A 25,359-nucleotide genomic window follows, 5' to 3' on the forward strand; every position below is an offset into this window, starting at 1 on the left:
CACACCTAAATTGCATTTAAACATTTTTAAGCTGCATATTAAACAAATCTGTACTTCTAATGCAAATATAAGCATGGATTAATGCGTTAAAAAGAAAAAAAAAACAAAAAACAAGCAAGGATGAAAATAGAAGCATTTGGACATTTTAATTTGTAATTTTTTTTCTGACTGCAATTTAATCATGGATTTATGCCTTTTGGCCATTTAAAATGTAATTTAGGTGTTGATTTGTTTTCTTTTAATGCAGTTTAAAAGCAAATCAAATATAATTTAAGATTTTTTTAATGTAATTTAAACAGATTTTTAATGCAATTTAAGTACAAATTTGTTTAATAACCCGCTGAAATATTTTCCCTGCACCGGTAAACATTAGTATAATCAATAACTTGTAAAGAAATCTGTTTAAATTATATTTATATAGTAAAAAGCTTCAATTTAATTAAAAAAAAAATTACAAGAAAACAAATCGACATCTAAATCTCCTTTTAAATGGCTAAAAGTGAATAAAAAGCATAAAGGTTTTATTTGCATTCAGAAAGAAAGTCTAAATTAAACTGTCCAAATCATGCTGCTATTGCGATCCTTGCCTAATTCATTTATTAATCCATGCTAATATTTGCATCCAGGAAAAACTTTCCTCCAACCTTTCCTGTTGAAAAAATGCATGATTACGCTGACTTAAAAAATTGTATTAGAAAAATCTTACACATTGTACACTTTTGTTTGTTTGTTTGTTTGTTTTTTAAACTGTGCTTTCATTGTATTTTAAGACAAATCCAAAGCACTCAATCAATGTTACACTGCCTTTTTAAAATTAAGCTTTTAATGTTTACTAAATGCAAATTGAACTTAATGCAATTTCTTTCTGCTTTGTTTTTTGTTTTGTTTTACACATTTAAATTAAGAAAACGTTAATGATAAATAATTTAATTAATAATTAAATTTAATAATCGATATTTTTATTATATTATTCTTATTTTATTAATATGAAATTATATTTTGTTTATTATTTTAGAATTATGAATGATAAAATAATAAAAAGTACTTATATCATAAAAAACAAATTCACAAATCTGTACTTATGAATGTTTTTAAACAAACTAAGCATTTTAAAATGAATCCAAATGACAAAATCAATGTTACGCTACCTTTTAAAATACAAATTAAGAATGTTTTAAGGCAAATTAAGCTAATTTAATGCAATTAATGCTGTTTTCCTTTTCAATTTACACATTTAAAATAAAATAAATAATAAGAATCAATTATACAATATTTTATTATACTATTTTTAGTTATTAGAAATTAATATTTTTTCATAAAAATAATAAAATAATAAAAATGTGTTTATATTTAATATAAAAACTACACAAATCAGTACTAATATTATTAAACATTAAGCATTTTAACACAAATCAAAATTTTAATCTTTTAAATACTAATTAAGAATGTTTTAATGCAAATTAAACAATGCAGTTAATTTTTTATTTGTTTTCATTTTCAATATTCATATTAAAATTAAAATAAATAATTATTAAAACTGTATTATATCATATTACAATATATTTTATTTAAATACAATTTTTTTATTATTATTTTAGAATTATAAATAATAAAATAATATAATAAATTGCTTACATTTCATAAAAAAAACTGAAACCAGTACTTATAAATATTAATAAACATATTAAGCATTTTAAAACAAATCCAAAACCTTTTTAAAAAACAAATTGAGAATGTTTTAATGCAAATTAAATGTGACACAATTTATTTTGCTTTATTTTTATTTTTAATATACATATTAAAATAAAATAAATAAAAATAATAAATCATAAAAACTTTATTATATCATATATTTAATTATTTTTTTATTTTATTATAAACAAATTATTATTTTATATTATTTTATTATAAAATGTTATAAAAAATTACTTATTTCATTTTTTAAAAATTGCACTTGTGCTAAATAAAATATCTGTGCTTAAATTCCATCACAAAAAGCCAAAATAAGGAGAAAAATCTTCTAATAAAACAGTCTAACAGCAGAATGTTTGGTTAGTGAGCTGGTTCTCCTCCAGGCACGTGTGGAGTTCAGCTCCTGATGGATCCTTTGGTAATTGCCATTAGCACAACAAATGTGCTTTCTTGTAAGTCTCTTTGGCTGGAAAGTGCTGCCAAAAACACAGACGTAAATGTAAATACAATTCAATTAGCATGTAGCTGGAGCGTGTACCGCGGTTCTCACTGTTTACTCTGGTAAGCGGCTCCGTCTGGACGCCTGCCAGAGCCGCTTAATTGCACAGGGATCGTTTGGAGTAATTAGGCAACAGGAATCTCCACTACCTTTAACTAAAATCCGTCAGAGAGAAGCTCATGTTATCAGGAAAACACACGACACCGCTTCATTCACAGGAGACACACTCACTGATGGCAAACCCTCTCATGTCAATTACACACGCTAAGTGTGTCCATTTTTGAAGATTAAATAAATTAAGTAAATGTAAATTAAGTCTGATGTCCACAGAGTGTGTGTGTGTGTAAAGTTTCAGATAAAAAAAACACACACATAATGTTTTATAACTCTTTGAAACTGTCCGTTTAAGGCTTTGATCCTAATCTGGTGACTGTTGCTTTAAATTTAAATGAGATTTAGAAAAGAGGGCGGAGCTAAAATGCCTATATGTCAGCATAGTGGCAGGTTCAAAACGGCTGCTTCTTACTCAGGGCTGTTTATGCTAATGAGGGAGAGATGGTCATTAGTGGGCGGGGCTTCCCCCCTCTGATGACATCATACAAAGGGAGAATGTCAATCAAAGTGTTTCTGCAGACTGTTTTGATCAAGTCTGATTATAGAAAATACAATTAATTCATATTTACCATCGGAAGCTGCTTATATTGACACACTGCTGACACACAACTGTGTTTTAACCCCTTGTAAAAGGGATTTCTGCATAATAGCCCCCCTTTAAACCAAATTCAGGCTGTAAATAGTGCAAATTTAAAGTCGCACTGAAATTAAATGAATGTTTTTTGGTGTTGTTATCAATTTATTAGTTGTAAGGTAACCTGTGAGCTATAATGTGCTCCAAAACAAAGACAAGTTCAGATTTAGAAGATGTTTAAGCGTTCACAACATACAGCTTGTCAATTCTGCCCGTATCAATCAGTGGCGGTTAATGACATCACATTCTCATCAGATTTTCTGACCAATCAAATGCACTCCAGTATCTGAAGTGGCAACTAATCAATGGTCCCGTTAGTTTCAGTTGAAATTCACAAACAGCTGCATTAAAAAAGAAAAGAAAAATACTGCTTTAAAATTTGAACAAATATATAAAATTATCCTTTTAAAGGCCTATATAAAAATGAAACAGATAACAAGCCCTCGCATGTCAAGTAAACCTGCTAATTATGTCCATTTCTGAACAAAATTCAGACTGTAAATAGTGCAAATTTAAAGTCCCCCCGAAATCAAATAACAGTTTTTTTGGTGTTGATATCGATATATTAAGTCTTAAGGTTATCTCTAAACTATAGTGTGCTTAAAAACAAGGACGGAAATTTGATTTAGAAGATGTACAAGTGATCAAAATGCCAAAAATCAATTCTGCCCATATTAGGAGGGGCATGACATCACATTCTCATTAAATTTTCTGGCCAATCAAATGTTCTCAAGTATCTGCAGACTCCCGCCCCCTACAAAACATCACCGAGATAAAAGCAAAACGCTATCGGCTATTTTTAAAAAGAGGGAGGGGCTAGCAATTAAACAAAAGTTACTTAAAAAAAAAAAGAATATATCAAAACTTACAGTAAAATAATAATAATAATAATAATAACAATAATAATAACAACAATAATAATAATAATAATAATAATAATAATAATAATAATAATAATAATAATAATAATAACAATAATAACAATAACAATAATAATAATAATAATAATAATAATAACAACAATAATAACAATAATAATAATAATATTAAATGCACTGAATTCTATTGCTTATTTTTTAAATGTAAAAATAAATATAATTTTGTTTGTTTATTAATTATTTTTAACGTGTGCTTAAATTGCATTATAAAACAAACCCAAAGCTTAAAATATTTTATAAAAATTTTAATCAAGCATGTTATTTAAAGTAAACTTCAAGTTTTTGTTTGCCATTTTCTTTTTTAGTTTGACATTTACATCATAAAATAAATTTAAATATTAAAAAGGCTGCTTACACTTCCTTTTAAAAACCAAACACAAATCTGTAAATGGAAATAAAATAAAAAAAAATCACAGCTAGAATTACTTTTTTTTTTTTAATGATAAATTAAAAAAAATCATAATTAACAAAAATGTAAACAAATAAATCAAAACCTACATTTAAAAAGGTGTTTAAAAACATAAATAGCACAAATTTGGGTTACGATTTCACAAGCAAGTTTAAAAACATGATAATGTCATATATTTTTTAAAGCATTCATGCAAAATAAATAGACAGAAATAGTTTGCTTGTATTGCATTTTTTAGCATGCACCTCATAGCATCTTTCCCAATGACAGTTTACACACTCCACCAAGAATAAATGAAGCGGCTTTGATAGTGTGTTTCTTCTGAAAGCAGACTTCTGCAAGACTCATTTACACAGAAATAATGCATATGTACACTTAAAAGACTGACAGGGTCTAAATATGAACAGTCAAGCTGACGTTAGAGCACGCAAAAGTGACACAACCAATAAAAGACTGAAGGAGGATGCTATTTTTTCAACAATATAGCTTATAAAGTGGTTTTATGTGTGTGTGTCTGTGTTTGTGCCCAGACCCTGCTCACACTGGAAACCTCCAGGATGTAAATATACGAGACACGTGACCCGCGCTCACAGCAAACAGTTGACGCGCATGCTAATAGCTAATTATGAACTATGGGGATTTATTTACCTGGAAAAGCTATTAGCCTCTCAAGACCTCCGTGGCCATCAACACCAAATTAACTTCCCCTTTCAGCCGGAGGGAGGAAAAGAGAGAGAGAGAGAGAGAGAGAGAGAGAGAGAGAGAGAGAGAGAGAGAGAGAGAGAGAGACGGCTTATTTTATTTTTGTTATTTAATTTACTTTGTATATACCGTAGTTACTTGTTTACTTCTTTATTTTATAGATCTTTTCTTATTTTCACGCCAATAAAGCAAATTTTTTATTTGAGAAAGAGAGGAAAAGAATAGAAAGAAGTGAAAAGCAAGAGAAAGAAAAACCTACTCACACTGAAAGATGTGCAGTTCGTGAAGCTCTGTTGACACACACTGGACTGTAATGTGTTTGTTTCACTGCCACAGCCTGGAATTAAATTAAAGTTTAATTAAATTAATAAACCTTAAAAAAGCATATAAAATATGAACATGCAACTTAAAAAATAAATAGAAATATATGGATGAAAATGAACACCTTTGCATGAATACACAACTTGTCTTTAATGCAAAATTAACCAATATATAGACACACGTTTTTATTAATATATTTAAGACTTCTGACAAGAAAAAACATTTTATTATCTATTGGTATTCATGATATTTATTGGTTTACAATCATAAACCTCCGGATTTAACTGTATAAACAGCAGATTTGAAGGTTATGGATGTCTTGAACTTACTGGAATTATTATAATAAAAAAATAATAATAAATAAATAAATAAATAAATATTAAATTGAGCATAAAATATACATATTTTACATTAGAAAATGTGGTGCTTTTAGAGGAATATTATTAAGAAAACATCAAAAATAAAAAAAAATGTAAAAAGTTGATGTACTTGTTAGAACTACACTTCAACAATGTTTACATTTACTTTGTGGATATTCCTCAGTGATTTAGTCATTAGTTAGGATGTAACAATATTGTAAATACCGTCATCCCGCAATAGCAATTTCTTTCAATATTACCGTGGTTGTGACTCAATAAAATCACAGGTCTTTTGGTGTAAAGTCTACTCAGGTGAATGGAGCGAATGGGAGGAAGCGGAAACTACAGTTTTCATCAGCCCAGGCATGGCCATCATCCTTTGCGGTCTGTTGTCGCTACAGATCCAGTAATATGGAAATGGAGGCTGCTGCTAGTAGCGGCAAAGAGAAAGAGCTAAAAATGGTCGAACCTAAAGCGGGTTTTAAATGAGATGTGTGGAAGCATTTCAGTTTCTCTCTGAAAAGAAACAAGAGAGAAGAAAAGGTGACAGAAAAAGGGCATGCAGGCACTGCCAGACTGTGCTGAAATACAAGTCGGGGAATACGACTAACATGATGGGGATTCCTTTAGTCAAGGGGACTGCAGAACACAGCACACGGCTCAGATTGATGGAGACATTGACTTGTACCACCAAGAGACCTCTATCTCACTCATGGCTTGTCTTTTCAAGTGGGTTTTTTTTACGTGGTTTAATATTTTTTGTTATTAAAATTGAATAATTTAAGTTCCTGTTTGAATGTTTACAGATAGATCATTTGTATGTCATTGATCTGTTCAGTGTTGAGGTAACCTGAACATTCTTGCACTTTCTTTGAGTCTCTTCATTAGTTTTGTTTTTCCTTTAAATCAGTGGTTCTCAAACTGTGGTACGTGTACCACTAGTGGTACGCAGACTTCCTTCTAGTGGTACGCGGAGAAATTATATATGTCATGTACATGCTACACACATTTCAAAATCTATCAAAAATTATGTATATAATATGTAATATATGACCTATAGCCTATTTTTCTGAGGTAATCTGCCACGTTTTTTTAACTGTGCTGAGTTGTAGCTGCTTAACTGGGCCAACTATGCTACTGTATTTCAATGCTGCTCATTTTAATGGTGGTACCTGAAGAGACTGAGGTGGTACTTGATGAAAAAAGTTTGAGAACCACTGCTTTAAATGATTCAATAAATATCGAACCGTGCCATTCATACCGAGGTACTACCGTATCGTGAATTTCTGATACCGCTACATCCCTAGTCATTAGCGAAGGCGCTATAGTGCGTAAAAGTGTCTGCTTTTATATTTGGCTTCGGTTTGTTTTGCTCGGATTAATATTTCCTTGTAGGGAAAATCTATTTGTTCATTTCTACTACACTCAAAAAAATCAACTAGGCATGTTTTGGATTTACAAAATAAAAATTTGTCAGATCGAAAAGAACAAATCAAGTTTACGTATGTTAAATGATTAATTCATGTTATTTGAAACTGAATCAAGAAATAATCAAATGAATTTGATCAGAACATGTTGATTCAATGAGACTGAGACGCTTCAAATCGACAACTCTCACTCTGGAGAGTCACTTCGCGCATATCAGTAGGTGGCGGTAGTGCGTTTGGAGATCACCATACGAAAACAACAAGAACAAGTATCACGGCGTGTTTTTGGCACAGTTTGGGAATTGGTTTTCCCAAGAGCTTGAATGTTATGCATGTTATGTTGTTGGCTAAATGTTACTTATACATTTAATATTACATATTACAATTTTGGATATTATATAACATTTTGTATCAGAATATTAAAGAAGAAATTTGTTTAAATGTTATTGGTGCCTGCTAAAGGCTATAATAAAAGATATATATATATATATATATATATATATATATATATATATATATATATATATATATATATATATATATAAAACATGTTTTCTGTCCTTTTTGTGTTGAATTACTTAATTTTTAATCTTGCTTCATAGTATTGTAATTTAAAAAATGTAATTTAAACAACAGGGCGAGGCAGTGGCGCAGTGGGTAGCACGTTCGTCTCACAGCAAGAAGGTTCGAAGGTTCGAATCTCGGCTCAGTTGGTGTTTCTGTGTGGAGTTTGCATGTTCTCCCTGCCTTCGCGTGGGTTTCCTCCGGGTGCTCCGGTTTCCCCCACAGTCCAAAGACATGCGGTACAGGTGAATTGGGTAGGCTAAATTGTCCGTAGTGTATGAGTGTGTGTGTGTGTGTGAATGTTTCCCAGATGGGTTGTGGCTGGAAGGGCATCCACTGCGTAAAAAACTTGCTGGATAAGTTGGCGGTTCATTCCGCTGTGGCGACCCCGAATTAATAAAGGGACTAAGCCGACAAGAAAATGAATGAATGAATGAATTTAAACAACAATATTGAACAAGAAATTTACTAGCTGATTTAACAAGACATCATTTTGTTAAAGTAAAGCTTTAGTGTTACATTGAGTAAATTAGAATCATTTTAATTAGAATAACACAATACAAACATTTTGAGTCAATTAGTTGCAAAGAAGTTAGACTGACATATTGAAACCATGTTTTATCTACAAATGTGCTTTGTGTTCATACAACATGTTCAAAGCAGGTCAGGTTTACTTGATTGGATTAGATGCATAAAGGGAGCCACGATTAAATCATGTTCATTCAACAATTTTTTTTTTTTTTGAGTGTATTGACGTCACAATTTAATTTGTACTTTAATTGCACTTTTCCTACAAACTACTCTGTTAAAATAGTTGAGTTAAAAACAGCCCAACATATATCTATAGGCTATTATAGCACCTTTCCAACTACACTGAAAAAAATTATTCAAAGATGATTCCTTGAATTTACTTAATTATTTTAAGTTAAGGGGTTGTTAACAATTTGTTTATGTTGAATTTAAACAAATAAATTAAGTTGAAAATCACTAAATTTAATTTGTTTGTTTAAATTCAACACAAATAAATTGTTTGCAACAATTTTGCAGACATTTTTTTTTCAGTGTATGGGTTATTTTGACCCAATGCATTGGGTTTTAATATTTAAACCAATGCATTGGGTTATTTTAATTAAATGTAATTTTTTCCATTCTAGTAATATTACTACTGCTATTACTAATACTACTATTAATTTTGTATCACTACTAATAATTCTGATTGTGTAAATTAATAACACACAGTAATACTGTAAATCAAAAATCAAGTAAAGTGCAGACGGTGATAACTGTGCAAGAAGAAATCATGTTGTTTATTCAGCTTTTTAAGCTAAAAAAAAGAGAGAGAGAGAGAAATCACTCAGTCTGCGTTCCTCTAATGGTGTGACATCATGGGAAAACTATCACTGTTACGTGAAGCTGGTCACCAATTGATTCATCTAAGCTTTTTTTATCAACATAAAAGAAACACTTCCTATAAAAAGACGGAGGGAAGGCAGTGTTTGAGGCATCACTGCTCCAGTTACTGGAGGTGTCAGTCGGGCTGAAGATGCTCCGGACAGCACCATTATCTCTGACCCAGAGAGAATTTAACCCAGCCGCTCATGTGACTGATTATTTCCTCGACCCAGCGGCCCTGTCAGAAGTGCTTTGGCTCTGGTGGACATATTAAGAAGATGGATTTGCTGGACGCTGGAGACAGCAGAGCTCAGCGGCACTTAACACCGGCGGACGGACCAATGCTTTACCTGTAACCTTGATGTCAAGCTGGGGAAAAAGGCGATTTGGTAACATCTAAACTGCTAGTCTGGATTATTGTGAAGTGTGCATTGCTGGGGCTGGATTAGGAACACGGTTTTGCCTCACAATAGTCTCTTTGGTCACATTTTAGAATAAGGTTTCATTGTATTTGAACTAATTATGGACAAAACTTGTACAACATGTATTAATCGTAGTCCAACATTTACATCCAAAATCATCTTGAACATGACGATGAGTTTACTGTACTCAAACGGCCTCCACAGTCACCAGAGCTCAATCCAATAGAGCAGCTTTGGGATGTGGTGGAACGGGAGATTGGCATCATGGATGTGCAGCCGACAAATCTGCAGCAACTGTGTGATGCTAGCGTGATAATATGGAGCAAAATTTTTTTGTATCCCAATGTTTGGTCAAATATGGACAATCCCGAGTGTTGGGTTAAAAGTGCAATTTAAATGTACTTAAAAATAAAAAACAACAACAACAACATTGGTTTGTCTGTATTTGACCCAACGCTGGGTTACAACATTATTTTTAAGAGTGTGCAATAAAATGAATAAATAAATAAATAAAATAAAATAATAAAAAATAAAATAATAATAATAATAATAATAAATATATATATATATATATATATATATATATATATATATATATATATATATATATATATATATATATATAAATATATACAAAGAAAAATTTAATTTAAGAACACAAGTTTATCCACAAAAAATAAAATAAATAATGATCAATTAAACAAAAAATAAATACATACAAATAAAACATTAAAATAAATTTTAAAAAAATCTAAGAAAACAAGTGTATGCACAAAATAATAAAATAAAACAAATAAAATGTAATAAAATAAATTGTTTTGCTGTACACAAAGTCAATGAAGTCTTTAATTAATTTGACTGTTTTAAGCACTTGCAAAGTCCTGCTTCTATCCACGAAATAATAAAATAAATAAAGTAAATGTAATCAAATAACAAATTAAATAACAAATAAAATAAAAACAACAAGGTTTCATTAGTTAATGTATTTGAACTAATTATGAACAACACTAGTACAACATGTATTAACCATACGTCAACATTTACATCCAAAATCTTCTGATGGCAGCAGGATAACGCAGCATGTCATAAAGCTCAATCATCTCAGACTGGTTTCTTGAACATGACGATGAGTTCACTGTACTCAAATGTCCTCCACAGTCCCCACATCTCAATCCAATAGAGCAGCTTTGGGATGTGGTGGAACGGGAGATTGGCATCATGGATGTGCAGCCGACAAATCTGCAGCAACTGTGTGATGCTATCATGACAATATGGAGCAAAATCTCTGAGGAATATTTCCAGTAGCTTGTTGAATCTCAGCCATGAAGGATTCAGGCAGTTCTGAAGCCAAAACGGGGTCCAACCCGGTGCTAGTAGGGTATTAGCAGCCAATGACTGTCAGAGTCCAACATCACTTATAGACAATTAATTAAATAATACTAATGTTGTTTTGAAGTATTGCATACATGCGATTATAGACCCGATATTTGAAGCAGAGTAGTAAACAAAATAAGAAGGAACGTGCGATGAATGTGCGAATATGAAAGTCATCAATACTATACTGTAATGTTGATCAGATCGACGCCTAACAATGCCTGTTGTTAGCTGAAAAGTCACTATTTTCCCCAATGCAACACACTCCACTTTAATTACAGAAAATAAATATACTCATGTGTGCTTCTAAAGCATCGTTAGTTCACTGCACTGGATAGTTTTCCCTAAAAGGTTTATTTAAAACAGCTTTATCAAATACCATATGCACCACATGTGTGTTTGGATTTCAACAGCAGAACAGGATTAATTTCAGAATTAGATAAAGAGAATCAGAATCTTACCGAGCTTATACTGCAAGAAACACCCTCTTCAGAAAGGATAGATAATGAGGTCAATTAACAACAAACAGCTACAATTACAGAGAGATAAACTAACAAAGAGACCAAACAGGAGCAGGTAACATTTCAAAATAAAAGACATGACTTTAAGAAAAAAAAAACAACAACTCAAAGTTCATACACAAAGCACATTTGCAATACATGCTGTACACATACACTTTTAAGAAAATGCTGGGTTTTTGTAACTCAACGCTGGGTTAAATATAGGCAAGCCTTTAACTGTTGGGTTAAAAGTGTCATTTGAAAAAAAATAAAAGTGTACTTAAAAATAACCCAAAAATAGTTTGTTGATATTTGATACAGTCCTGGGATACATGTTTTTAGAGTGTGCAAAAGAAATAAAATAAAAAAAATCAATTAACAAATTAAATAAAATAAAATCTAAGAACACAAGTGTATCTACAAAATAATTAATTAATTCAAAATAAATAAAAAATAAATGAAATTTTAATTAAATCAAAAATTTTATTTAATTAAATAAAAAATGTAAATTATTGTTTTAAGCAATTTCAAATTCCTGTTGACTAAAATTAAATTAAATTCCTTTTGACTAAAATTATCTAAGAACACAAGTTTTTCCACACAATAATAAAATAAAATCTAAATAAATAAATAGAAAATAAAATTTAAATAAAATATTTTTTATTTAATTTAAAAATAAAATAAAGAAAAAATTAATGAAAAATAAATAAAATGAAATCTAAGAACACAAGTTCATGTTCAAAATAATAAAATAAAATAATAAATAAATAAAGTTAGATTAAATAAGAAATAAAATAAAAGTAATAAAATAAATTATTTTGTTTTACACAAAGCCAATGGAGTCTTTAATTAAGTTTATTGTTTTAAGCACTTGCAAATTCCTGATGACTAAAATGATTTTAAAAAGACACAAATTTATCCACAAAATAATAAAATAAAGATATAAAAAAAGCAAAATTAAAAATAAAATTATGTAAAATTAAAAAAATGCAATAAAAATTAATAAAATAAAAATGAAATAAAGAATAAATAAAATTTAAAAACATGAAAATTAATAAAAAAGTATTAATACAAAAAATAAATTAAATTAAACACACACACACGCACGCACGCACGCACACACACACACACACACACACACACACACACACATATATATATATATCTATCTATATATATATATATATATATATATATATATATATATATATATATATATATATATATATATATAAAATTTATTTATTTTTTATTTTTTTGCTGTACACTTCGTTTAAAGCACTTGCAAATTCCTGCTTCACAAAAGATATCTAAGAACACAAGTTTACCTATAAAATAAAATAAAACATATATAAATAAAATATCAACATTCAACACAACAAAGTTTTTGAGGAAAGCTTACTTTTTCACTTGAAACAAACACAAAAGAAATACAATTCACATCCACTTCTCCTCATTTCCCATGACATAAAATAAAATAAAAGCAGCTAACACACTCAATACAGCAGAGTTTTGGGAAAAGGAATTTTCTTTTCTTTTTTTCTGGAAACAAAGACAAAAGCAACAGACAATTCACATGCACTCATCCCCCATTTCCTCATGACATGAACACTAATGGTCTGATCCACCTGATTGCGTTTGATTTTTCACATGCAGTTGTGGAAGTGACAGATAAAAGCGTGTTGAAGCACTTCTGGGCCGCTCTCTGCCCGTATCAGCGCTTCAAACCTCCCGTCCAAACTGCTGCCGGTAAATATTTGATGCCTCTGCAGTTCATTCTGGCTTTTTCTGGAGTTTTCTCTGTGTGTGGTTCCGACCTGAGCACTACACGCTCACGGATACACTTTACCACAAGACAAATACAAGGAAACAGCCTATGAATTAGAGATCATACTGTGTGCTGTAAAAACACATGACTCGATCAACACAACGTGCTCCGATGAGGCCTTCAGAAAGAGGACAATCATCAACACATGTACAGACAGACAGACAGATAGATAGATAGATAGATAGATAGATAGATAGATAGATAGATAGATAGATAGATAGATAGATAGATAGATAGATAGATAGATAGATAGATAGATAGATAGATAGATAGATAGATAGATAGATAGATAGATAGATGATGGGTGAATGGATGGATGGATGGATGGATGGATGGATGGATGGATGGATGGATGGATGGATGGATGGTGGATGGATGGATGGTTGATAGATGGATGGATTGATGGATGAATATGTGAATGGGTGGTTTGGTGAATGTATGGATAGATGGATGGATGGATGGATGGATGGATGGATGGATGGATGGTTGGTAGATGGATGGATGGTTGATAGATGGATGGATGGATGGATGAATTTGTGAATGGGTGGATTGGTGAATGTATGGATAGATGGATGGATGGATGGATGGATGAATTTGTGAATGGGTGGACTGGTAAATGTATGGATAGATGGATGGATGGATGGATGGATGGATGAATTTGTGAATGGGTGGATTGGTGAATGTATGGATAGATGGATAGATGGATGGATGGATGGATGGATGGATGAATTTGTGGATGGGTGGATTGGTGAATGTATGGATAGATGAATGGATGGTTGATAAATGGATGGATGGATGGATGGATGGTAGATAGATGGATGGTTGATAGATGGACGGATGGATGGATGGATGGATGGATGGATGGATGGATGGATGAATTTGTGGATGGTTGGATTGGTGAATGTATGGGTAGATGAATGGATGGATGGATGGATGGATGAATTTGTGGATGGGTGGATTGGTGAATGTATGGATAGATGAATGGATGGAGGGATGGACGGATGGATGTATTTGTGGATGGGTGGATTGGTGAATGTATGGATAGATGGATGGATGGTTGATAAATGGATGGATGGATGGTAGATAGATGGATGGTTGATAGATGGATGGATGGATGAATGAATTTGTGGATGGGTGGATTGGTGAATGTATGGATAGATGGATGGATGGTTGATAAATGGATGGTAGATAGATGGATGGTTGATAGATGGATGGATGGATGGATGGATGAATGAATTTGTGGATGGGTGGATTGGTGAATGTATGGATAGATGGATGGATGGTTGATAAATGGATGGTAGATAGATGGATGGTTGATAGATGGATGGATGGATGGATGGATGAATGAATTTGTGGATGGGTGGATTGGTGAATGTATGGATAGATGGATGGATGGTTGGTTGAATGGATGGTTGAATGGATAGTAGGATGGATTTGTGGGTAGATGGATTGGTGAGTGTATGGATGAACAGATGAGTGGATGGTTGGGCGGATGGATGAATAGATCGATGGATGAGTGGATAATTGGATAGATTTGTAAAGTGTATGGATGGATGGATGGATCAATTGATGGATGGTGGGTGAATGAATAGATGGTTGAATGGATGGTTGGATGGATTTGTAGATGGATGGATGAATCGGTGGATGAATGGATGGATGGATGGATGAGTGGGTCAGTGGGTGGATGGTTGGGAGAATGGATGTGTGGTTATATGGATGACTGGAAGAATGGATGGATGAGTGGATGATTGGATAAATTGGTAAAGTGTATGGATGAATGGATGGATCAATTGATGGATGGTGGGTGAATGAATGGATGGTTGGATGGATTTGTGGATGGATGGATGGATGGATGGATATATGAATGAATCGGTGGGTGGGTGGATGGATAGATCGGGTGGATGGATAGATGGATAGACGAGTGGATGAATGGATGGATGAGTGGGCAGGTGGGTAAATAGATAGATGGATGAGTGGGTGGATTTATGGATGGACTGTTGGATGGATGGATGGATGGATGATAACAGCTATATTTCCCTCCAGGTTTTGCTAAAGTTTTCTCTTCTCTAATCCGGCATCCTCACACCAATAGCTCCGGTTAAAACACTCATCACACAGGTGAAGAGTCGGCCGGTGAGTGAGGAGAGGTTTTCAGTTCCCGCTGCACACAGTAAAGGAGGCTGTTTTCCAGAGGAGATTCATGAGAGTGTTTGCTTTAGCGCGGTACAGGCCTTAGGGACACACGAGCGGCTGACAGAGATAAAGTGAGATCGGCTGAAGAGGAGAGAGAACACAGGGAGGGTTTGAGTCTGTCATTTCCCGCTCTGTGATCAACAGCCGACACTTGAACCCTCCACCAGTCCCACATCCGCCGGCCAAAGAAAAGCATCGTCAACTCAAACAGTAAAGAAGCCAAAGACATTCAGTGTTTGGACAGCACTGGAGGACACGAACACACACTAATATTCAATAATTCACAGGCTTCCCACTAGGCATGGGCCAGTATAAGGTTCTGGCAGTATGATAACCTTGGATGATAACAACTTTTCCCCCTTATTGAACACAATATATTTGATTCTAAGAAGCATTTACAGTGTTTTGGAGCAGTAAACATGTCAGACTAAATCATTCAAATCACAGATTTCTTTACATCTTAAAATGGCATCTTTGGAGATCTATACAGCCATTTCACCCTGCAGCCCAAGACCGGTTACTCACTGAAGCTAAGCAGGGCTAAGCCTGGTCAGTATGGGAGACCACTAGGGAACACTAGGTTGCTATTGGAAGTGGTGATAGTGAGGCCAGCAGGGGGCGCTCAACCTGTGGTCTGTGTGAGTCCTAATACCCCAGTAAAAGTGAAGGGGACACTATACTGTCAGTGGGCGCCGTCTTTCGGATGAGACGTTAAACCGAGGTCCTGACTCTCTGTGGTCATTAAAAATCCCATGGCACTTCTCGTGAAAGAGCAGGGGTGTAACCCCGGTGTCCTGGCCAAAGTCCCTCAATCAGCCCTTACGATCATGGCCTCCCAATCATCCCCTTCCACCGAATTGGCTCTATCACTGTCTCTCCTCTCCTCCTGGTGAAGCACTGGTGCTGTTGTCCTGTGGCTGCCGTCGCATCATCCAAGTGGGTGCTGCACACTGGTGGTGGTGCGGAGAGACCTCCCTCATGATTGTGAAGCGCTTTGGTATGGCCATACCCAATAAATGCGCTATATAAATACACATTACATTACATCTTTCTTCACTGTGGATATAAACCGTTCAGCTCTACAGCAGGCTGGATGTTGGTGTGTAAGCGGTTTGTTTTTCAGATGTTTCCTGAACCGTTGCCCAATCAGTAGATTTTGACGTGGAAGCTCTCTTTCTGCTGGAGATCCGTTTGCCTTAAAAAACTAAATAAAACATTCGGCTTTAAACCGTTGACTTTTCCAAACCACGGTAAACCTGGAAACCGTTCATCATGCCTGCTCCATACTGTGTGTTCTTCACAGCAAACTGAAGGATTTTTTTCTCCCACTGTGACAAAGCTGTTCCAGTGGTTGCCCGAGGACCTGGTCTTACATGACACGGGCTCTTTTACTTCACTCTCCATCAGTTTCCAACCCTTTTTCAATGTGCTGCTTCTTCATTCTGCTGTTTCTTCTTTGCTACTGAAGCGTGAGATGTCATTTTTGACCATCAGCAGAAGTGTGGCTCACATTTAGGCTAAAACAGACTAGTGGATCATGTCATTTAAGAAAAAGGATAATCAGTTTGTCAGATTTTTGTGCCTTCTAGCGTAGCTTTTTCAGGATTTATAAAAATAAATAATAAATTAAAACGATGGATGCAGAAAAAAACACTATTTTATCCGAAAAATATCTAATTTGTGTGAAATAAATCCAACCGCCTCTAAACGCAACCGTCATCATGGTTATTAATAAATATACTACAGTTTATATTGCACATAGTGCACACATTACAAAGTCATGGATGAGGATACAGGTACTGGACTGGCCTGTCTGAAGTCCCAACCAGTCTCCAATAGAGAATGTGTGGTGCATTTTGAAGTGCAACAAAGACCCTGTACTGTTGCCCACCGTAAGACTTGTTTGCAGGAAGAAAGGGACAAAATGACACCTGAAACATTTCATCACTTGGTGTCTTCAGTCTTGAAGTGTCTTTTAGGTGTTGTGAAAAGGAACAGCAGCATTACAAAAGTGGTAAATGCTTTCATGTTGCAACTTTTTTTGAAATGTGTTGTAAGATCCAAAATTGAAATACGTATTTATTCTGAAAAAACATTTACATTTAGTCATTTAGCAGATGCTTTTATCCAAAGCGACTTACAAATAAGGACAAGGAAGCAATTTCCACAACTATTAGAGCAACAATGAAGAAGTGCTGTAGGCAAGTTTCAGGTGTGTAAAGTGTAAGAAGCAAAACCAATTTTTTTTGTTTTTTTTTTTGTAATACAGTTAGCGGTGGAGCCAGACAGGCAATTGCAGATTAGGAAGGGAAGTAGAGACTAAATAGTTGAGTTTTTAGTGGTTTCTTGAAGACAGCGAGTGACTCTGCTGTTCTGATGCAGTTAGGGAGTTCATTCCACCAACTGGGCAGATTGAATGCGAGAGTTCGGGAAAGTGATTTCTTCCCTCTTTGGGATGGAACCACGAGGCGACGTTCATTCACAGAGCGCAAGTTTCTGGAGGGCACATACATCTGCAGAAGTGAGAGCAGATAAGAAGGAGCAAAGCCAGAAGTCGCTTTGTAAGCAAACATCAGAGCTTTGAATTTAATGGGAGCAGCAACTGGCAGCCAGTGCAAACGGATGAGCAGCGGAGTGACATGTGCTCTACAACAACAACAACAACAATATAAATCATGAGGAATACATTAAATAATAATTGCTGTATTGTCTGCAATAAAATACAACTCAAAGAAAATCAATACTTCCTTTTTTTAAGCATTTTTCTTACTGCCCCAACAAGGTTTATTTCACTGTGGCGGCATCTGAAATAAATGAAAAATGATAAAATGAATAGTTTTTCTGATTTGGGGTTGTAAATAACTAAATAATAAAGTTAAGATTAGCTGTCAGATTGCATCGTAAAAACAGAAACAAAAGTATTAAAAACTTGATCAGAAAATGTATTAAAATAATGGATTGGGAAAGATTTTTTTAAAAATATTTAAAGAAAAACAAATTTAAATAAAAAAACAAATAAACAAATAAATCGGTGTTCAATTTATAAGAGCTAAAGATCTATTTTGGTGCACTTTGTTCACTGCAACTCTCTGATTGGTAGTTTTGTGCGAATAGCATTATGGGAACTGAAGTTTATGGAAATGTTTGACTGAATTTCAAGATTTTTAAAACCTTCAAAGCTTGCAACAAATTTCAGCAAGTCATCAAAATGTTTAATAACAAATAAATAAATAAATCAATAAATAAATAAATTAATTAATTAATAATTCAGTGTCTAGTTTACAAGCGCTAAAGATCTATCTTGTTGCACTTTGCTCACTGCAACTTTCTGATTGATAGTCTTGTCTGAATAGCATTTTGGGAAATGTAGTTTTTTGGAAGGTTTCAGTAAATTTCAAGATTTTTAAAACCTTTAATGCTTGCAACCGATTTCAACAAGTCTGGAATATTTTTAATGGCAAACAAGCAAGCAAACAAACAAACAAACAAACAAATAAATAAATAAATAAATAAATCAGTGTCTAGTTTATAAGAGCTATATTTTGGTGCATTTTGCTCACTTCAACTTTCTGATTTGTAGTCTTGTGTGAATAGCATTATGGGAAATGTAGTTTTTATAAAGGTTTGACTGAATTTCAAGATTTTTACTTGAAAAATCAGTTCTGCGTCTCATCTGCTGTCTATTTACTAATTCAGAAACTGATTTAGATCTTAAATCACACTCCTAAACTAAACCCACAGAAGTGTACAACCACCAACAGGTATACACAAAGCTGCTACTCACTGCTTCCTCATCAGTGGGCGTCGTTTTAACAGGTATATGCTAATGAGGAACTGAGTGGGCGGAGTGACAGCAGGAAGGATCCGCCTCCAGCAGGTGGTTTGGCAGCAGTGATGCTCATTGGCTCATCCTTAGGGCATAAACACACACACACACACACACACACACACACACACACACACACACACACACACACACACTCACTATGTAGACTTCTCCTGTAGGCCCAAGGCTGCCTTGCAGGGGTGACAAGCGCTGACTGAGAACTCTGTAATTGGAATGACCCTGAACTCACACACACACACACGCGCACACACACACACATTCCTCGTCTCCTGCTTTAGATAGATTGTCAAACTCCCAAACTCCCGCTGCTCATTTGCTGATGTGCATGACCGTGTCCAAGAGGCAGCAGCACTTGAGACGCAACCAAATTGATGGAGCTTCAGTAAATGCGTGTGTGTGTGTGTGTGTGTGCGGGCCCGTACACGAGGAGCCGACGTAAAGTGATTTGTGATATGACACGCTCCGCTCGAGTAAGAGGGAATGGCGTGTGTTTCTGGGGTCTTTGGGAATGGTTCGGCACCTGTTACAGAAGCCCCGCCGCGCGCTAGTTCAGCACTTTTTAGATATCAGAGTGAAACCTAATGAAATCTGACAGGTTAGACCACCAAACGCTCAATTTTCTGCAAGTCAGAGTCAAATGTGAAGCCTTCGCCCTCGTGTTTTGATGGAAAAGTCATGTTGGAAAAGTCTTGACTCAGACCTTCCTAATAAATTGTTGTTGAATAAACCATGTCTCCTTTCAAATTTAGCAGCTCCGATATATAAAAAAAAAACATGGATAAATTAGGTTTGCTGTAAAATACAGGCAAAAAGCCAAATAATATTGCGGCACGTGGCTCAGTGGTTAGCATTGTGGCCTTACAGCAAGAAGGTCGTTGGTTCGAGTCCTGGCTGGGCTAGTTGGCATGTCTGTGTGGAGTTTGCATGTCTGTGTTGGTGTGGGTTTCCCCCACAGTCCAAACACATGCGCTATAGGAGAATTGATCAACTAAATTGGCCGTAGTGTATGAATATGAGAGTGTATGGGTGTTTCCCAGTACTGGGTTGGGGCTGGAAGGGCATCCGCTGTGTAAAACATATGCTGGAATAGTTGTTGGTTTATTCCACTGTGGCGACCCCTGATGAAGAAATGGACTAAACCGAAGGAAACTGAATGAATGAAAGTAGCCAAATATTGTACATTAGGGTTTCCGTCAGTCAGTCAGTCAGTCAGTCAGTCAACAGCGGCCTCTGGTGGATTTACATGAGAACAACAGATGCTAATGGCACCCGCGAAAGTAATTTGAGATCTGAAAAAGCGTAAACAGCAGCCTCTGGTGGATTTACAAAAACAAAAACTGCAAAGCTACATTTCTCCTGGGATGTTTTGGCGCTCTCCAGAAATGCATATAGGGAGTAAATAATCAAATTGAGCCTGGGTTGCATTTTTGATAGCATTTACTGTAGTAATTCAACTGCAATTTAAACATTATTCAAAATATAAAACAATGAGTTAAAGTAAATATTTACAAGACAGACCTGTCACAGCACCTGTATTTGCTTTTGCTAAACTACATTATTCATAATGCTCTACAAAATGTCCACTAATCAGAGGGCAGAGGACCAAAGACTCCACCCACATATGAAGCACCAAAAGATTACTTAATCATATCTCCTTACCCATAGGGCCATTTATATCGATCGTAACATCTAAGTTTTACAAGGTGGATCATTAGCCCAACGCTTAACCCCTGACCAGGAGGACCAGGACATACACACATACACTACGGACAATTTAGCTAACCCAGTTCACCTATAGCGCATTGATAGCCCCACCCTGAAGGACTTCTAAATCCACCCTAAATGACTGACATGCTTGCCCTAAAGAATTGATAACCCCACCCTAAAGGACAGGTAGCTCCGCCCTAAATAACTGATATCCCCACCCTAAAGGACTGATAGCTCCGCCCTAAATGACTGACATCCCCGCCCTAAAGAACTGATAGATCCACCCTAATTGACTGATATCCCCGCCCTAAAGGATTGATAGCTCCGCCCTAAATGACTGACATCCCCGCCCTAAAGAACTGATAGATCCACCCTAATTGACTGATATCCCCGCCCTAAAGGATTGATAGCTCCGCCCTAAATGACTGACATCCCCGCCCTAAAGAACTGATAGATCCACCCTAATTGACTGATATCCCCGCCCTAAAGGATTGATAGCTCCGCCCTAAATGACTGACATCCCCGCCCTAAAGAACTGATATCCTAACCCTCAAAGACTGATAACCCCGCCCGAAAGGACTGACATCCCCACCCTAAAGAAACTGATAACCCCGCCCTAAAGAAACTGATAACCCCGCCCTAAAGGACTGATATTCCCGCCCTAAAGAACTAATAACCCTGCCCGAAAGGACTGATATCCCCGCCCTAAAGAAACTGATATCCCCGCCCTAAAGGACTGTTAGCTCCGCCCTAAATGACTATTATCTCTGCCCTAAAGGACTAATAGTCCCACCCTAAAGGAACTCCATGTGACCAGAAGTGAAGAAAAGTTGTTTCACAAGGGAAGTTGATTATGGTATTTAATTAAAGGTTATGAGGGACACTTGATATGCACAGATATGTTGTTTATACAAGCATTACTTTATACACAGAACAATAAGAAGAGTACATTTTGATTTCATCCTGACTTTGGGAAAATACATTCTTACGCTGTGGACATTTTTTTACTTTCAAACTCAAAGTAAAAAGCAGCAAAATATTCAGCATATTCTAATTAAAACACGGAGGGGAGATTTTACCTGCTCCACAAACCCAATAATGAACCAAAGCATTATTCTATCAGATGTGGCGGGCCTAAAGCTGAACACGGAGCTCTAACACTTGTCACACCGCATCTAGTTTTCAACATCGAAGACCCTTTGGTTTCCACACATCTGAGCTGCAGATGCTGATTTTAGCAAGACATCTGTCATTTTAGTCGTTCTTTGAGGCAGGATCCTTTGCAAGACGCTCGCGGGCACGTTTAATGCACATTTTTAGAAGTTGTCAGGATCCTGCTGGTGAGCTTTTGGTTACAGACCACCTATCCCATCTGCCTCTCACCTTGCTGTCAGATTCTCTCGCGTTTCACGTCGTTGTTCCGAAGCCTCATCTTCATTCTGTGCGAAAAGCATCTGTTGATGGATTTTTGGTTAGCGGCGCTTGTGAAGGCATCGTTTTTTTGTGTTTTTTTTTGCTCCGCTGTGTTGCATTTAATTACAAATTCCACTTGTTCTTGTGTTTTGGAGGAGCTCTTCAAACGGCACGCGCTGGGCCATATAACAGATATAATTTTACATTTAAATTGAATCTTCTGTTTGAGTAATTGGGCCAATCCCACATCGTTATTTCCCCTGAAACTGCAGCGCCGACTCAGTTTATCTGGAGATTTGTGTACGTGTTATTATCTTATCATGTGGAGCGCAATAATTCAGTCTCTTTGTGGGCGGCTGTCCATCTGTGGATTAAAAATACATTTACAGTCATTTACAGTAAATACTATAGTGTTTTTAAACCAAGTGTTTTACACTGTATATTTTATATTTACATCCCTTTAATAATGAATGATGCCACTGATTACTGTAGTGAACTGATAATCTATATTAAATACTGTAGTATACTTCAAGTTTTACTACAGTTAACTGTGGTGTATTATACTAATATACCCTACACCGTAAAAAATTCTGGGCTCCTCACAATTACTTCATGTGCCCCAACATAAATCGGATAACTTTATTAATTGTTTTACAATTTTAAGTGGATTTAACACAAAACAATTAAGTTCAAATCAACTAATTTTAATTAAAAAATTTAAACAAGCAGCAAAGGTCTTTTTTTTGTGTAGAAAACTACAGTAAAGGCTAATTTATACTACTTTAGTTGTTGTGTTACCATAGCAACTGTAGAATCCCCACAACAGATGAATTCAAGTACTTTACTACAATTATTGTTACCATAGCAACTATAGAATCAACACAACAGAATAATTCAGTTACTTTACTAGTTGTGTTACCATAGCAACTTTAGAATCACCAAAACAGGTTAATCCAAGAACTTTAACATAATTGTTGTTACCATAGTAACTGTAGAATCAACACAACAGAATAATCAGTTACTTTACTATAGTTGTGTTACCATAGCAACTGCAGAATCACTACAACAGATCGATTAGTTTATTATAGTTGTTGTGTTACCATAGCAACAGTAGAATCACCACAACAGATCAATTCAATTACTTTACTATAGTTGTGTTACCATAGCAACTGTAGAATCACCAAAACAGGTTAATCAAAGTACTTTACTATAATTATTGTTACCATAGCAACTTTAGAATCAACACAATAGAATAATTCAGTTACTTTACTATAGTTGTGTTACCATAGCAACTGTAGAATCACCAAAACAGGTTAATCAAAGTACTTTACTATAATTATTGTTACCATAGCAACTTTAGAATCAACACAATAGAATAATTCAGTTACTTTACTATAGTTGTGTTACCATAGCAACTGTAGAATCACCAAAACAGGTTAATCAAAGTACTTTACTATAATTATTGTTACCATAGCAACTTTAGAATCAACACAACAGAATAATTCAATTACTTTACTATAGTTGTGTTACCATAGCAACTTTAGAATCCCCAAAACAGGTTAATCCAAGTACTTTGACATAATTGTTGTTACCATAGTAACTGTAGAATCAACACAACAGAATAATCAGTTACTTTACTATAGTTGTGTTACCATAGCAACTGCAGAATCACTACAACAGATCGATTAGTTTATTATAGTTGTTGTGTTACCATAGCACCAGTAGAATCACCACAACAGATCAATTCAATTACTTTACTATAGTTGTGTTACCATAGCAACTGTAGAATCACCACAACAGATCAATTCAATTACTTTACTATAGTTGTGTTACCATAGCAACTGTAGAATCACCACAACAGATCAATTCAAATTACTTTACTATGGTTGTGTTACCATAGCAACTTCAGAATCACAACAGATCAATGAAATTTATTTACTGTAGTTGTTGCATTACCATAGCAACTATAGAATTACGACAACAGATTAGTTCAATTACTTTATTATAGTTGTTGTTACCATAGCAACTGTCGAATCACAACAAATTAATTCAGTTACTTTACTACAATTGTTTTGTTACTATAGCAACTACAGAATCACCAAAAGTGACAGTATAAAGCTAATAAGGACATTAGGTCTTGGTATTAAATTTGCATAAACAGAGTAGCTATTCCTCACTGTTCATAACTGAATTACTTATAAGTAATTAACTAATTCTTAAACAGTTTAAATATATTTTACTGTAGCGTTGTTACGGTTTTTGTAACCTTTGAAATCACTGAATTTTTTACAAAATATAAGCGGCCAGTAGCCGCAGATGTATGCCTTCAAGTCTTTCCGCAGGTTTGATGGAGCTGTCAGAGCTTCGGTTCTCACCCGTCAGCACTCATGTCTCTGCTTTAAGCTGAAGAAAAGAGGAAAAGCCAGGGATGGAAATGAATTCTCTCCACCCTGCCGGTGAAATGTCAAAGAGTGCAGCCGGTTAACGGCGACAATGAGGGCCCTTATCACCTGCTAATTGAAATCCAATGAGGTGTGAAAGAACCCTCTAAAAAAAATTCACAATCAACAGGAGCATCACGCGCAGCCACAACCACTGAGAGTAATTTGATTTTGACGTCTCTCCCTCTTGTTAAAGATCCATCGCTGCCAATTATGGCGTGAGATTGAGTTTCACGGCGCGCCTCGGCCTCCGTCGAGCCTCAATCGCTCTTACATGGTCAGAATCCACACTAACATCTAATAAGGCCACTTACTATTCAGACGTACAAGCGATACACGCATGCTTTGGTTCTGAGTAAGAAAATATCCACTACAGGTAAAAGACCTGCTTGAATAGAGCATGGTAAGAAGGTCAAACATTTATTTTAAATATATATATACATACATATATATATATATATATATATATATATATATATATATATATATATATATATATATATATATATATATATATATATATATTTAGGGGTGTCACGATTTCGATTTTTAATCGAAATCGATCAAAATTTATGCTTAATTT

General features: G+C 34.8%; 1 long non-coding RNA gene across 1 annotated transcript in view; it reads right to left on the reverse strand.

Annotated features, from left to right (window-relative positions):
• The window catches only part of LOC137488455 (uncharacterized), a 138,273-nt gene extending 126,906 nt beyond the window's left edge, over positions 1 to 11,367 (reverse strand). The window contains exons 1-2 of the long non-coding RNA XR_011007486.2: positions 11,309 to 11,367; positions 5,252 to 5,325 (exon numbers count right to left, since the gene is read on the reverse strand). This is a non-coding gene — a long non-coding RNA (uncharacterized lncRNA). The remainder of the gene's footprint in view (positions 1 to 5,251; positions 5,326 to 11,308) is intronic.
• Between the last annotated feature and the right edge of the window lie 13,992 nt (positions 11,368 to 25,359).

The sequence above is a fragment of the Danio rerio genome, chromosome 19, assembly GCF_049306965.1.
Source record: "Danio rerio strain Tuebingen ecotype United States chromosome 19, GRCz12tu, whole genome shotgun sequence".
NCBI classification, from domain to species: Eukaryota; Metazoa; Chordata; class Actinopteri; order Cypriniformes; family Danionidae; genus Danio; species Danio rerio.